General features: G+C 44.0%; 1 long non-coding RNA gene across 1 annotated transcript in view; it reads left to right on the forward strand.

Moving 5' to 3' along the window:
• LOC141988130 (uncharacterized) overlaps positions 1–10,548 on the forward strand; it is an 84,045-nt gene that overhangs the window by 8,445 nt on the left and 65,052 nt on the right. The window lies entirely within an intron of this gene.

Here is a 10,548-nt window from a genome sequence, read left to right on the forward strand (position 1 = left end):
TTATCTTCCTTGAGTACTCCTTCAGCACCTCAATCATTCATTGGTCCCATTGACTGTTTGGCAGGCTTCCTGCTTCTGATGTACCTAACATTTATTGTTCTGTTAGTTTTTGTGTCTTTGGCTTGTTTCTCTTCAAATTCTTTTTTGGCCTGCCCAACTATACTTTTACATTTGACCTGTCAGCGTTTATGCTCCTTTCTATTTTCCTTGGTAGGATTTAACATGCAATTTTTAAAGGATGCTTTTTTTGTCTCGAGCCACTTCTTTTTTTATTCAGCTTTGTTTCCTTTTCCAGCCAGGAGCAATAAACAGAGACATCTAAATTTTCCGTAGAACTAGCACAACTGTATGCTTTCAGTCACAATGACCTTTATAATTAAAAGAACAACCAAAGGAAAAAGAACAGAAGTAGTGCCTACATGACATCAGAGACTTGGTGGAATAAATCTCATGACTGGAATACTGGTTAAGAGAGGTACAACTTTTTCAGGAAGGATAGAGAGGGGAAAAAAGGGAGGCGGTGTTGCTTGTTTTGAGGTCCAGAAAGAGGTGAGAGGCAGACCAGTTGAAAGTCTCTGAGTAAAGATAAAATGGGAAAAAATAAGGGTGATGTCATGATAGCGTCTATTATACACCACCAAATCAGGAAAAGGAGGTGGATGAGGCTTTTCTACAACTTCAAACTATCCTGATCCAAAGGAAAGATCCAAAGGATGGTAAGACACTGATATGGCTCCATCAGCAGTTCTTTAATAACCTGAAAATAAAAAAGGAATCTGACAAAAAGTGGAAACATGGACAAATTGCTAAGGAGTACAAAAGAATAGCACAAGCATGTAGGGACAAAATCTGAAAAGCTAAGGCACAAAATGAATTACACCTAGCAAGGGACATGAAAAGGCAATAAGAGGAGGAACAAAAGAAAGATGAAGGAAAATAAAGGTCCTCTAATTTAGCAGGGAAGGAGAGTTAATAACTGATGACATCCAAAAGGCTCAGGTATTTAATACCTATCTTGATTCAGTCTCCACTAGAAATGTTAATTGCGACCAGATACTTAACACAATAAATATGTACAACAAAGGGGGAAGGACTGCAAGCCAAAAAGGGAAAGAACAGGTTAAAGAATATTCAGATAAGCTAGGTATTAGAATAGCTAGGTATTTCATTCAGGGCTGCCACAAGTCATGCTTCCAATCACACCTGTCTGCAGTTCAGCTAGGATCCATCCAGCTGAGCTGTGGACAGGCAGCAGCCATTTGCCTGCATCAGTGCGAATACTCTGGTAACATGTACTACTCACCAGGCACTATAGCACAACATCCTAACACACCCTGCAAAATATTGCACAGTAGCAGGGCAAAGACCAAAATAAGCCCATTTTTCAATTGACAAAAAGCTTCTGAAACTCCTAATTCAACTTAAAATAAATGTAGTTTATTATTGATTTCAGTCTGAAGCAATTTTTAATGAGTGAATTATGATAAAACTACTCCAACAGAAGGTTATAATGGCAACGCCTCCAGAGATGCAGAATTTTAGGCTAGTATTTTCAAAGGGTCCTGAGTAAGCTGAGGCATCAAATTCCCATTGACTTTCAAAAAGAGTTGGGTGCCTATTCCCTCAGATTCTTTGGAAATAAAAGCCTTCATGTCTAACGTGCACAGAAGTCATTACTGTATACACATTCATTGACATAAATCAAAAGAGATTGTATCCTGTATGCAAAGTTTGCTTTTACAGAAGCACTTTCCACACAGTTTTTAAAGTGATAGTTTGGAGCACTTGATTTCTCCCAGCAGACAAATTATTTGATATTCTGAGAACTGCACATTCTGCCCTGACTTTGAACTTCAGTCTAATTCCATGAAATGCTCATGGTAAGCAGTACAGAGGGCTTGTCAAAAAGAAAAAAACTGATTTGTTGGCAGTAGGGTAGTTGATCAACTCCCACCAGAAAATGCACATAAGTAGTTTCACTCAGCTTCAATTTGAGCAAACAAATTTCTTTGAAACTGTGTTCAGCTCTTTCAGTTTCCAAGAACTATTTTTTAGGAGCAATTGTTTTGCTGACCAGGCTCTTTGGAAAGGCCGATATCCTGCTGCTAAATGTTCTGATTTGATTATCTATTTTAGAGCAACTTGAGAAGGATGAGTTGAAGTGAAATGTGACAGAAGCACATCTGTGCTGCCATAATGACCCTTCAAAGCATTTCTATTTGATTGTCAGTTTTTGCTTCCTGGCAAAATATAATTTACATGTAATTTCTCAAAATATTATTTTTATTATAATGAATTATTTTCTTTATAATAAATCCACATTACTCTGTTATATTTTTCTAAAGACCCCAGTATGTTCATGGCAGCTCCTCTGACTCGAAAATAGGCGGGTTTTGAGTGTTAGTTTCACGTTGACGTCTTTGCATGACTCTAGTGCCATGCCCCCTCTCCCTGACCTCTCTGTTCTCTAATTCAAGTATTAGACAGTGAAACTGATGATCTAATCGTAGAGAGACATCCTGCATATGATATAACTGTAATTACTTTCTGAATCTTGATCACATAGACTATGGGTTTGTTTTAGTGGCCAAAACGAGCCAAATTATTTGCTGTGAATAAAATAGCCAATTTTATGTAGCCTTTCTTTCTGTTCACATATAGTTTTTCTGATCCATGCACTACCTGTTATTTTTGTGTGTAAATAAGTGTCAGTCTGAGTTGTTTGCAAGCTGTTCAGCTTGACTATTCGTTATTCGTAGGGTGTGTATGAGTGCCCACCTAAAACACAAACAATGGTTTTTCGTCCCTGATTGGATAATTAAACTTCTTAAAAGCAGAACAAATGACCAATGACTCGCAAATAGTTGATAACAGCAAGTAGTGAATACTCCCTGTTAGCGCAGAAGTTCCCTTGTTTGCATGATAACACAGGTATTTACACTAGGGGGTGCATACTTCAAAACTTCTTTAGGCCAAGCTTATTGCATGCTCCAGGGACTCCTTGCATTCCTCCATTCCCTGCCTCACAAGCTCCCTGTGTGCCACTCTCCCATCCCACTCATGGACTCACTGCAACTCCCCCACCCCAATCTCTCCCCCACCCTGTGTTCTGTTTTACCCCAATCCCCCTCCTCCTCTACCAGGTCCCCCATTGTTTCTTCGGTGGCAAGGATTCTTTGTGACCGCCCCTCCCACATTCTTCCTCCATGGCAGTGGGTCTGTGTGAACCCTTGTTACTCCATGACAGAGGCTTGTCTTCCTTCCATTTACCACAATGTCAGGGGCTCTGTGGCACCCTGTCCTACATTCCAGCGTCCCTCATTCCCCCCTTCCTTCCTTCCCCTGATGCTAGATGCTGTTTGCTCCTGTGTCCCCACATCAGGTCCCCCATATTCTAAGGGCACTGTACAAGCCCCCATGCTCTCCTCCTGTTTCCCCTTCCCATTGTGCTGATTTCTGCCCAGGAGAGAAGTAATCCAGGGTGTTAAACTCTATTGGGAGGATGGGCATAGCCTCATTGACTTTAAAGAAGGGGCCTTTGTGATTATCTAGTTTGACCTCCTGCATATTACAGGCCACAGAACTTCACCCATCTACTTCTGTAATAGACTTCTGAGATACTGAAGTTCATAAATCATAAAGACTTCAAGTTACAGAGAACCCACCATTCACTCTAGTTTAAGTCTGAGAGTGACTTGTGCCCCATGCTGTAGAGGAAGGCAACCCCCCCCCATCCCCCGCCCCCGGCTCTCTGCCAAGCTGACCTGGGGGGAAATTCCTTTCTGACTCCAAATATGGCGATCGGTTAGACCTTGAGTATGTCAGCAAGACCCACCAGCCAGACACCTGGGAAAGAATTCACTGTAGTAACTCATAGAATATCAGGGTTGGAAGGGACTTCAGGAGGTCACCTAGTCCAACCCCCTGCTCACAGCAGGACCAGTCCCCAACTAAATCATCCCAGCCAGGGCTTTCTCAAATCTGACTTAAAAACCTCTAAGGAAGGAGATTTCACCACCTCCCTAGGTAACCCATTCCAGTGCTTCACCAACCTCCTTGTGGAAAGGTTTTTCCTAATATCCAACCTAAACCTCCCCCACTGCAACTTGAGACCATTACTCCTTGTTCTGTCATTTGCTACCACTGAGAACAGTCTAGATCCATCCTCTTTGGAACCCCCTTTCAGGTAGTTGAAAGCAGCTATCAAATCCCCCCTCACTCTTCTGCAGACTAAATAATTCCAGTTCTCTCAGCCTCTCCTCATAAGTCATGTGCTCCAGCCCCCTAATCATTTTTGTTGCCCTCCACTGGACTCCTTCCAATTTTTCCACATCCTTCTTGTAGCGTGGGGCCCAAAACTGGACACAGTACTCCAGATGAGGCCTCACCAATGCCGAATAGAGGGGAATGATCATGTCCCTCGATCTGCTGGCAATGCTCCTACTTATACAGCCCAAAATGCTGTTAGCCTTCTTGGCAACAAGGACACACTGTTGACTCCTATCCAGCTTCTTGTCCACTGTAACCCCTAGATCCTTTTCTGCAGAATTGCTGCCTAGCCACTCGGTCCCTAGTCTGTAGCGGTGCATGGGATTCTTCCGTCCTAAGTGTGGGACTCTGCACTTGTCCTTGTTGAACCTCATCAGATTTATTTTGGGCCAGTCCTTTAATTTGTCTACATCCCTCTGTATCCTATCCCTACCCTCCAGAGTATCTACCACTCCTCCCAGTTTAGTGTCATCTGCAAACTTGTTGAGGGTGCAATCCATGCCATCCTCCAGATCATTAATGAAGATATTGAACAAAACCAGCCCCAGGACTGAACCTTGTGGCACTCCGCTTGATACCAGCTGCCAACTAGACATGGAGCCATTGATCACTAGCCGTTGAGCCCGATGATCTAGCCAGCTTTCTATTCACCTTGCAATCCATTCATCCAGCCCATACTTCTTTAACTTGCTGGCAAGAATACTGTGGGAGACCATATCAAAAGTTATGCTAAAGTCAAGTAATAACATGTCCACTGCTTTCCCCTCATCTACAGAGCCAGTTATCTCATCATAGAAGGCAATTAGGTTAGTCAGGCATGAGTTGTCCTTGGTGAATTCATACTGACTGTTCCAGATCACTTTCCTCTCCTCAAAGTGTTTCAAAATTGATTTCTTGAGGACCTGTTCCATGATTTTTCCAGGGACTGAGGTGAGGCTGATTGGCCTGTAGTTCCCCGGATCCTCCTCCTTCCCTTTTTTAAAGATGGGCACTACATTAGCCTTCTCCCAGTCATCCAGGACCTCCCTGGATCACCAAGAGTTTTCAAAGATAATGGCCAATGGCTCTGCAATCACAACTCCCCGTCTAGTGTCCCATATCCGGCCATTGGGGATATTTCCTACTAGAAGTCACAGGGGGCCCATGTGCCATTGTAGGCAGGGTCATCATACCATCCTCTCCATAAACTTACCAAACTCAGTACCTTGAAGCCAGAGATGAGATAGGAGTACTGTTATGTTGGAAGGCATTGATGGGTGTCATTAACCAGTTTTCTTTGATCTATAGGCAATTGCAGAGGTGCTTGAGGCTGTGGCTGCACTAAAGCATTTTCAAGGGGCTTCATGTGTCTTCCATTCCCCCCCTTTTGGGTTTCCAATTTTCTCCAAATCAACAGGGTTCTGGCCACTGATGCCGTGAGCATTCCCTGAAATTCTGGAATTGGTTGGATGGGGCATTCAGAAATTATGGCATTATGTACATACATACAGATTAAACTGAGAAACCCCATTGGGTTGAGTGTAAGGCCTTCGCAAGTTTGGCCTGTGGCCATCTGACAATATCCTGCACCATCCTGCACAAACCTTATGGAATTGAGGTAAACTTAATTCAATAAAGTTAAACCCTGTTCAGTTAGTTTTAGTACTTTTGGGGTCCACTGTATTAAAAATGCAATTGGTTATGTGTTATTACGGAATTGTATGTAACTATTCTGGGACAAGGAGGATGCTATGTAATTCCTTGGGTTACCAGCCCTTTGGAGTCCCACCCCAGAGAGGTTTGCATATGCTAGTTCCGATAGGATTGTCCAGGGACCAACAGACAGAGGAAGGATTTTTGGATAATAGCCTGATTGTAAACAGGCTCAGTGCCTTCTTTCTAATCCAGCAAATGGACAGGACCCCTAGTCCAGAGAAGTCCCCAGTCCTTAGGGGAGGGTTGGCAGGACCTGGCATACTGAGGCCCTGTAAGACTGGATGCTAGTTCTGAGCTGAAGCTGTAATGAACTTGAAGCCACAAGGAAACCCTGTGGGTGGGTGTTGAAGGACTGCTCCTACCAGAGCCCCTTAGGGTTGGGGTGATCTCTGGTAAGCATGTTAGTCTGCATCTAGGTTCATTTATTATTTTAATACATTTTCTCTGTAGTGCTTTTACCTTAAGATTAAAATAGGTTTGCATAAAACAGAGGTGGGCAAGCTACGGTCCATGGGCCACATACGGCCCGCGGGACTGTCCTGCCCGGACCCTGAGCTCCCGGCTGGGGAGGCTAGTCCCCGGCCCCTCCCCTGCTGTCGCCCCTCTCCCGCAGTCATACTGCTGCGCGGGCAGCACTCTGGCCCGCCGCTACTGTCGGGCAGCATGGAGGCGTGGCTGGCTCCAGCATGGTAAGGGGGCGGGGAGCAGAGTGGGTTGGCTAAGGGGCAGGGGGTCCTGAGGGGCAGTCAGGGGACAGGGAGCAGGGGGCGGTTGGATGGGGCAGAGGTTCTGGGGGGGGGGCAGTTGGGACGGGGAGCAGGGGGAGTTGGATGGGGGTGGGGTTCCAGGGGGCGGTTAGGGGTGGGGGGTCCTGGGAGGGGGCGGTCAGGGATCAAGGAGCAGGGGTGGTTGCATGAGTCAGGGGTTCTGAGGGGGGCGGGAAGTGGGAGGGGGTGGATGGGGGCGGGGGCCAGGCTGTTTGGGGAGGCACAGCCTTCCCTACCCAGCCCTCCATACAGTTGCGCAACGCCGATGTGGCCCTCGGGTCAAAAAGTTTGCTCGCCCCTGGCATAAAAAGAGCTGTGTGGTACCTATAATTATAGGCAGTCACACTGTTTACCATCTCTGCAGAGAAAGCAAGCAGGCCTGCCTGGGCAGTGTGTCTCTGCTGGGAATACCACAGTGAAGGCAGGGATTTGGGAACTCTGCATCTTGGAAATATCCCTGGTCAGAAGGGAATGAGAAATGTGGTTCCACCCATGAGAGGCGACAGCCAGGGGAGGCGAAAGCCTGAGTGTTTGTGCCCTTGCTGGGCCACTGAGGGGAAATACAGAAGCAGTTGCCCTGAACTATGACATGCTCAGTGAAGAACAGCTATTCTGTAAATAGGAAATGAAAAGAGACATGAACATGGTGAAGCTGAGTAGTCTTCTTGAAGCTGAAAGTTTGTGTGCACTTTTTTGGGGAGGGGTGGGTGGGCAGTATTTACTCGGCTGTAACAGTGGCTACCGTGTACAGGAAAACTCTCTGTAGTGTCATTAGTGACCTTGCATATGTTGGTGATTCATGGCGAACATTAATTCAGCAGTGATTGTTTGTGCTGATATTATGGTAGAACTGAGAGGCATCAGCCTAGATCAGCACCCCCTTGTGCTTGGCACTGCACAAGTACATAGTCAAAAACAGCCCCGGTCCCAAACAGTTTATAATCTAACTAAATGAGAGAGACAAAGGGAATATTATTATTCCCATTTCACAGATAGAGGACTGAGGCACAGAGAGATTTGCCCATGGTCACCCAATAAGCCTTTGGCAGAGCTGGGCATTGATTCCTGATTGAGTCCCAGTCCAGTTCCTAAACACAAGAGAACTCTTCTTTTTACAAAGGGAGAGAGTGGCTGTATCAAACTTCCTCTCAGTGGGTGTTGCCTTAATGGTGAGATGACTGAGACGACAAAGGATTGAGGTAGGGATTAGTAGTGGGGACCCTGTCATAAAGGAAACATTTAAAGAGGTTGGATATCAAGAAGAGGTAGAAGACTTTATGCATGTTGACTTTTTATAGAGTGTGTCTACTTTCTTCATTTGTCAAACAGGTGCAAATTCAGGATGGTTTTTGCCCCTTTGATATGTGCAGACTCTCCCTTTTTCCTTGACCCTTCTTTCACATACTGCCTGTGTATCCTATTGTTCAGTGGAAAAATCCTATTAGCAAGATACTGATTACATATAAATTAAATCGGAGGGTAACATGCTGCCACTTTCCCAACCAAATTACGCAAAATAGGATTAGGAGTGCCCCACAATAAGGCTGTTACTGTTTTATACACTTCTAACCATATTAGGAAAATTTTATCCAGGGACCTTTATCTGCACATAATTACAGTCTGAAGTATTCTTAAATCATTTGCTAAGCTATTTCTAGTATTATTCCATGATAATCTTAAATACCTAGGGATTACCAGTGATTACTGCCCCACTTTCAGAACCTAGCAGCTAGACGTACAAATAATGCTGTGCCCTGGTATTTCAAAGAAGCATTGACGTATTTGGTAATTTAGTTTTTTTAAAACTAAAACTGACCAATTCCATGGCATAAAAGTTTTGAGAATAATTCTCTTTTAAGACCTTCAAAATAATTTATAACATTGTTAAAAAAGAACTGTTAAAAATCGGTGTCTTTTTTGTTATGGTTCGTAACATGTTTTAAATAATTTCATGATTCTATTAACTGATCACACTTTTGGAGTAAAACATCTTAATGGAATTTAGTCTGCAAACTATTTACTGCATGAGACACTAAATGCAATCCATAAAAGACAAGACAGTCACACACACATTGCAGCCAGTGCAGCAGCTTCATTCAACAAGCATTCGGTAAAAATCAGTAAATAAAGTTGTGGGGAACTGGAGTTGCAAAGAGGTTACAGGCCATTTCATCTTTAGTTCATAATTGGTTGAAATCTGGACCATGTTGGTGGTGGATAAAAATCACGAACATGGGATGCTCTTTTGTAGTCTGTGTGAAGCACGTGGGTGTTCTCAGCCTAGTTTGTAGCAGCTGAATGTACACATAGCAAACTGGCCTTAGTTGGTACGCTCAGCAAAAAGATCAAGATTAGATAAGTCAAGAAAGCTGAATTACTCTCCCACACCTATAGAATCATAGATTTAGTAGCCAGAAAGGACAACAGTGACCATAGGTGTATTTAATCCTTCCTACGCATGGTGAATGGATTAGATAATTTAGTGAAGTACCCTGCAGCCCTACATTCCTATGGTCATCTTAGTCTGCCCTCCTATATAACACAGACCATAAAATTTAACCAAGTGGTTCCTGCATCTTCCCCATAATTGAGAGATGGTATGAAGAAACTAGCCCATATTGTGCTGTCTCTGTGGAGAAAGGATTTTTGTATCCAGGACTGGCAATCGGGTACCTTTTATATACACCAAGCTCACTCAGAAATGTTTGAGAAAAAAAACCTTTAACAAATGGGAAACGGTGGCAGTAGATTACCAAATAGAATATTTCTATACACCGTGGCAACTCTTTTTGCAAGAGGAAGAGTCAGCAGCAGCAGTCCAAGGTCTTCTGGATTGACTCAGAATGTCTCCAAGAGCATTCACCGGAGCACACATTCCCGTCTGTGTTGGCCCAGCTTTCCTGCCAAGAGCAGACCTGGTTTTTTAGAGTGCCCAGTGTTGGCCATGATCTGTCCTTGCAGCCTAGGAATGCAAGAACCAAGAGGCAGTTGCAATCGTATGTAGGCATCCAGGAGTAAAGGGCTTATGGGCACCTGTGCAAGGCTAGCCATAATGTAGCGTAGGCTGCAGAGGCTGAGACGCATGAAAGCTATGACAACTCATTTTAGGTTGCTGCAGGCCACAAGGGGAAAATTCTTAAATATTATGAATAAACTGAAATGACCTTACCATGCAACCCTATGTACAATAAATGGAAGAGAACTTGAAAGCAACTCTCCTGTTACCCTGTAACATTGCATCCATTCCAGGAGCGGCCTCAGAACATTACTTTTGAAATGTCTCAGTGCCAGCAAAACAAGCTGGTCCATTCAAATGCACACTGAAGTGATTGAAAAAACGTCTTTAATTCTCTTTCACTTTCCTCTGTCTGGGGCAGACTAGGAAATCTCAAAGTCAAAATCCTGACTGTTAAATGGATTAGGATTAGCAGCTGTCCCACAGTGGTCATGTTTCACTCCCTCATCAGAAGGTCACAGCAGCTCCTCTTTCACTTCAGCCTTTTGCCAGTCCAGGCCTTTTGTTACCGCTGTCACCTGGGTTTTGCAGGACGTTAGGGTAAGTAATGGTAGTGGTCATTACAAGAAAAATGGAAGTAGTGGTTTAACTACACCCATTTATCATGAGGCTTCTTTCTTGGGCTGGATTACAGACAAATTTTAGGAGGTTTATTTTCTCTTCCTTCTTTGACAGATTCATTCTCACTGTTTTTTAAAACTGCTCCCCCTTTGTGCTATTTGCATTTCTCTCTCTCTCCCTCCACTGCAATTCCAGCAATGGACTCCAATTTCCCAAGCAATGTGCATATCTTCTGCCAAA

Source organism: Natator depressus, chromosome 5 (assembly GCF_965152275.1).
Source record: "Natator depressus isolate rNatDep1 chromosome 5, rNatDep2.hap1, whole genome shotgun sequence".
Classification (NCBI taxonomy): Eukaryota; Metazoa; Chordata; order Testudines; family Cheloniidae; genus Natator; species Natator depressus.